At 52.3% G+C, this 5,565-nt stretch overlaps 1 protein-coding gene across 1 annotated transcript in view; it reads right to left on the bottom strand.

The window, feature by feature from the left end:
- The window catches only part of TET3 (tet methylcytosine dioxygenase 3), a 111,158-nt gene that overhangs the window by 88,433 nt on the left and 17,160 nt on the right, over positions 1 to 5,565 (bottom strand). The window lies entirely within an intron of this gene.

The following is a 5,565-nucleotide window of genomic DNA, read 5'->3' on the forward strand; positions in this document are numbered from 1 at the left end:
AAAGAATTGATGCTTTTGAACTGTGGTGTTGGAGAAGACTCTTGAGAATCCCTTGGACTGCAAGGAGATCCAACCAGTCCATTCTGAAGGAGATCAGCCCTGGGATTTCTTTGGAGGGAATGATGCTGAAGCTGAAACTCCAGTACTTTGGCCACCTCATGCGAAGAGTTGACTCATTGGAAAAGACTCTGATGCTGGGAGGGATTGGAGGCAGGAGAAGGGGATGACAGAGGATGAGATGGCTGCATGGCATCACTGACTCAATGGACGTGAGTCTGGGTGAACTCCGGGAGTTGGTGATGGATAGGGAGGCCTGGCGTGCTGCGATTCATAGGGTCACAAAGAGTCGGACACGACTGAGCAACTGAACTGAACTGAACTAATCTCACTGTCCTTGGAATGTCTGCCTCCTAAGGAATATTTCTGTGGCATGACAATATTATACTTTAGACCCTCCCCCCAGCCTCCTCCAGGATGAGGCAGCTGGCATAGAAGGCAATTAATATTTTAACTTTTTTCTGTAATCTTCAGCATCTTAAATGAAAAGATCAAAGCTCATAAGCAGAAGAGAAAAAAAAAAACTTTGCAGAGTGTGGGGGGGCTAAGGGGGTGACATAAAGTAGGAGGGAGCTTCCCGAACTCAAACTATCAGAAATATTAGGAGACTCATCCTTAGGAGAAATCAGGGCGGAGGTTGTGACCAGCCCTCAGAGGAAAGGGGCTGAACCTCTCTATGTGATCAAGAGCTACCAAATGGAAGAAGCTCAGAAGTCAAGGTACACTGCCAGAGCAATAGAGCCTTAGTGTCCAGCAGGGCCCAAGTCTATTCTGGCAACTACAGGGGCCTGGCCTCAACCTTAACTGTACGTGCACGCATGCACACACACACACAGAGTCCCGCCAATCTACCATCAGAACTGAGACTTGCAGAGATAAAAGGACAGACAGGAGGCATCCTTATCTACAGAGGCTATGATGCAAGTGAAATCTTTTGAGGTACTCCAAGAGAATTCTGGGGTGGCAAGATCTATATTCTTCCAAGTAGTGACTCTGATGGAGAGTACGGAAGAGAGGGGTCAAAACAAAGACCCTCTGCTCTTCCAGAAGCAAAGTTCTAAAGTAATGCTGTTCAGGGAATGACCCATAAATGTTATCACCAGTTCATCACAACATAAACACAGGAACCAAGAGGAAGCCTTTAGACACTAGCACATGAGGTGAACTTCCTGCTCCATCCCTGAGTGCATCTGCCAGACCACCTCGTTCAATGGCTCACAGATTGGTCTGGATGGTGCTGAACCCCTGAAGGGGCTATGCATGGCGAGAGCTGCCAACTCTACATACAGAAGGAGCTGTTTGGTCTGCAGTATTTTGGAAATTAGGAAAACTGACCCTCAAACCCATTCATTTGAGAACAACCCCTTCATTTTACAGAGAAGACTAAAGTCCAGGGACTGCCAAATGGCTAAGGACAGAACCCAAGAACAGGAAAGGTGGGATCAGAGAGGAAAAGTAACTGCGTGGCTGCACTTCTCACCCTCCTCTTCCCAGTCAGCGGTCTCATGGGAGCTCCTAAACCAGTGAGGGCTGCTTACTGCTTCGAATGAGTAGAAGACAATTTGGGGTGCAAGGTAAAGGGCCCCAGCACAGTATTTCCTTCTAGCTTTTCTTGAATCTTAAACCCAAGGCAGCTAAAGCCAACACCTTCCTTTCAGAATTAAGCTATCGTCCCAGCTGGTCCATTTCTTGACCCCACCACCCTAATCTGTAATCGCCAGATCCCAGAAACGCCAACTTAGTGAAAACACAGTTGGTATGTTGATTGTTCCTTCAAAGTCCCCTGAGGTCCACTAAGTCCGTGATGAAAGCAGATGTAAAGAGCTAGGGCTGGTGTGGGGTGACAGGCTTCCTCTCTCTCCTGCAAATTGACAACCCCAAACACAAAGATCAAAAGCGTTCACTGAATTAGGGGAAAAAAACTGCCAGAGCTGGTTTTCCCATTCAGTGTTACAGTTTTAGGCAATTTAGTCAATGTCTCCTGCTTCCAGTGATATTGTGAATATCACATCATAATGATTTCTCTTATTTTTCAGGACCTAGTGCTACACATAGAACACGGTAAACAGTAAATGCAGAAAGACAAAGGGAGAAAGAAACAGAGATAAGGTGAATGGGGACAGGGTCACAGTTCTGGATAGCATGATAATCTGTAGATTTTAATTGTCTCAGCCACCCCCATCTCTATTTGCCCAAAGGCTTCCTCAACTAATCTGTAAGGAAGCTACCTCCTCCCTAGAAGCTACAGACAGCCTTGTAACAAGGGGAGTCCTCAGCTGACTCCCAGATGCCCGAGGACAAGAGAAAATGAGGCCAAAAACCCAGGAGGTCAGGATGGGAAAGACAAGAGGCCCCAAAACTAAGCCAAAACAAGGCCCCTCCCTATACTGCCTGCCCCCATCCCCAGCCAGCCAAACCATTTGCTACAGCCTCAGGGGCATGGGAGGGGACTTGGCAACACCACAATAACCATTTCTAGCAGAAATGCCCATCTGCAGCTGAAGGGAGCCCAAGCACCTAGGCCCCTCCTCAGCCAGCCAAGCCAGGGGGCTAAGGAGCCATCACAGTGGCCTTATAGGCAGCTCCAGGGGCAGAAAGGCTCCCTTTGGACTCAGTCACCCATCTGTACTGCAAAGTTTCCCCCCTCTCCCACAACATTCAAAAATGGCTGGGGTCACAAAGGAGGTGGATCTGAGCTCTGGGACTCTAATACTGTACTCATTATGCACGGGGAAGCCCTCTCTTTCCATCCTCAAACTCAGCTCTGAAATCCCCTTGGTTGGTTCCTTTCCTAGCCTAGCTTGATATGCCCACCTGCTTCCATATCTGCCCAACTTCACTACCGCTTGTAAACAATACCTCAGAGATAAAAGAGTTCCCGCTGGACCCTCAGAGCGGGAAGAGCAGGCAAGAAAGAACTAGGAGGAGCTCCCCACGGTGTGTGGAAAGTTGAGGATCGCAGATCCTTGACAAAAGGAGCAGTGGTCCAAAGGAGAGACAGAAGGCAGAGATCCTGGGCACAGGCCCAAAATAGTTTCCACACATCCTCAGCCAATCAAGGGTTCCCATGGGGCAGAGCATGGGAGCAGCGTGGGAAGCCCAAGAGCCTGGTGCTTGCGGCTCTGGGCACTCACTCTTGTCCAGGCTGCCAAGAGGCAGGAGGTGACAACAGTGTGTGCTATGGCATGTTCCTTGGGATGTCATAGGTAGACATGCAACACGCCAGACAGCAAAGTGACAGGCTGCACGTATCAAGCTCAGCTTCATGCCTGTGCTGGGCACGACACACACCCTGTATCATGGATATTTTTGAAACCCTGTCAGGACTCGGCACCTGCTAGATGTGCACATTCCCACTGCTGCTGGATATTCTTCACCCAGAGAGCTTACCCATCCTGGGCCTCTCCCATGGAAACCCCCAAACCGGGAGACCCCGTTTGCCCTGTGTCCCAGAGTTTTTGACTGCTCTGAATGAGTTCACACACCACACACATCTTCCTAAAGCACCACCTTCTGACAGAAGAGGATCTCACAAAACCGCTCTCCGAGGGTATGTGGAACACCACACTAAACTATGTGAGAGAACTATGTGGGGCCGCGGGGAGGTGGCACCAGGAACAGAGGGCTCAGATCCGAGTGCTTGCTGGCAGTGCCCAAGCTGGGCCAAGAGGAAGCTAGGACTTTCCAACAGACAACTCAACAATAAAAACAAGCACAGACACCTCAGAGCTTTAAAAACACCACCAATTCAGGCCCCATGCCAAGAAGGGGGCAGGAGGAAGACACAGGTGAAGAGCATTCTCTACCTTCTCAGGCAGCCCTGCTCCATGCCCACAACACTAAGGACTGAGATAGGCTGGGAGATCCCAGCAGGGTGGCAGGGCCGGCACAATGCAGGCAGGGAGGAACGGAGAACACACTTGGAGAAAGCTGAAGAGAAGCCATCGCTAGGCAGGAGGGGGTGCTTTCCGGAGTAAACAAACCTGCCAGCAGTCCCTCTTCTCAGCAGAAAGGGAAGCTCTGGCGGACAAGGCCAAAGACACAGAGAAGGGAGGGAGCTGCCGGCTCCGTGGGCCCATCTGTCCTCATCCCCTTGTCCTGCTTTCCCTACAGTGGGGGGCGGAGCAGGCGCACGATCTCCGTGTCCACAGCCCTCAACAGCACACAGGTGTCTATAGCAGAGGGCAGCCAGAGGCACAAGTGGGGGTGGAGCCTGGGGGTTCTGCTCTGGATAAAGGGCACGGCGTGAGCTCACAGCTCTCTGCTCCCCACCCACAGCAAAGCCAGTATCGGCCACCTCTGCTTGCCTCAGGGGCCTGCCACGGTCTAGTCCCAGGCAGTCGCCCACTACTTGCAGCCTCACCAAGGCTCGCCCAACTCTCCAGGGCAGCCAAAGCCACCTGGCTCTTCTCCTTCCCCCAGAAGTAAATTTCTTGCCCTCCCTCAGGCACTTCCTTGCTGTAAGTTCCTCTGGAAGGAGGCCAGGGAACCACCCTGGCTCCTGATCCATCCCACGGCCTCACCCAGGAACCCCCAAACCCCCTGGGAAAGCGGAGGCCCTCCCGGCCAGCGTCCCACCCAGGCAGTGAGGGTGGCACTTTCAGCACCTCCAGGGAGCTTCCCACAGTTTTCCCAGGAAGTCAGAGGAGGATTTCCCAGGAGGAAAATCTAAGAGCATCTGGGGACATGAGCAGCTTGCCCACCTGCTACCCAAGCAACCAGATTCCCCCAGCTCCTCACAGGCTCCAGGGGCTGAAGGGGAAGACAGAGCTGAGGCAGGAGCAGGAAAGAGTTCCGCTCTCCTAGGAGAAGTCCCATCCTGTCCTGCCTCCCACCTGTCCCTACTCTCTTTCCCCAGCCTCTCTCTGCTCTCCACCTGAGAGGCAGCCACTCTGAGCTGCCTCTTGCTCTGTTTTCTTCACTCTGGGCCAGCAGAAGATACTGCTGAGTAATCCCAAACTCACAGCAGATCCCCAGCCCTGAAAACAGGGCAAAGCCCAAGGAAACCTACTGATCCTGGCCTTTGCCAACCGGGGAAGAACATCTGTGTTTCCTCATAATGGCTTATATTCCACAAACTCTGCCCTGCCCCAAATACCCCAGCCCTGGCCTGAAGACAACCACATGGAGAAGCTCAGTGTCCCCTTCTCCACTTCCCACGCACCTGGTAACATTCCCTTCCGAGTCCCCCAGACACCCATCTGCACAGAGTAACAGCAGCCCACTGCCTGCAGGATTCCCAGTCATGATGTTGCATCAGCCCCCACCCTACCCAAAATATCCTCACCCCCACCACCTCCTCTCCTCTCCAGCCATCTCCATGGTGACAGCAGCATGACTAATGACACCCTATCAGCTTCAGACTCAGGAGCGCAACTCCCCCCCCTCCACCGTCCCCCCACCCCCACCCCGGGGATTTCTGCAGATTGGATGCAAACCAACAGTGCCAGGGACATTCTCGAGAGATTTCCAGAGGCAAGGGTGGGGAGTGGGTTGTGTGTCTTAAAA

This window comes from Bison bison, unplaced genomic scaffold (genome assembly GCF_000754665.1).
Source record: "Bison bison bison isolate TAMUID 2011002044 unplaced genomic scaffold, Bison_UMD1.0 scf7180017864508, whole genome shotgun sequence".
In the NCBI taxonomy this organism is placed as follows: domain Eukaryota; kingdom Metazoa; phylum Chordata; class Mammalia; order Artiodactyla; family Bovidae; genus Bison; species Bison bison.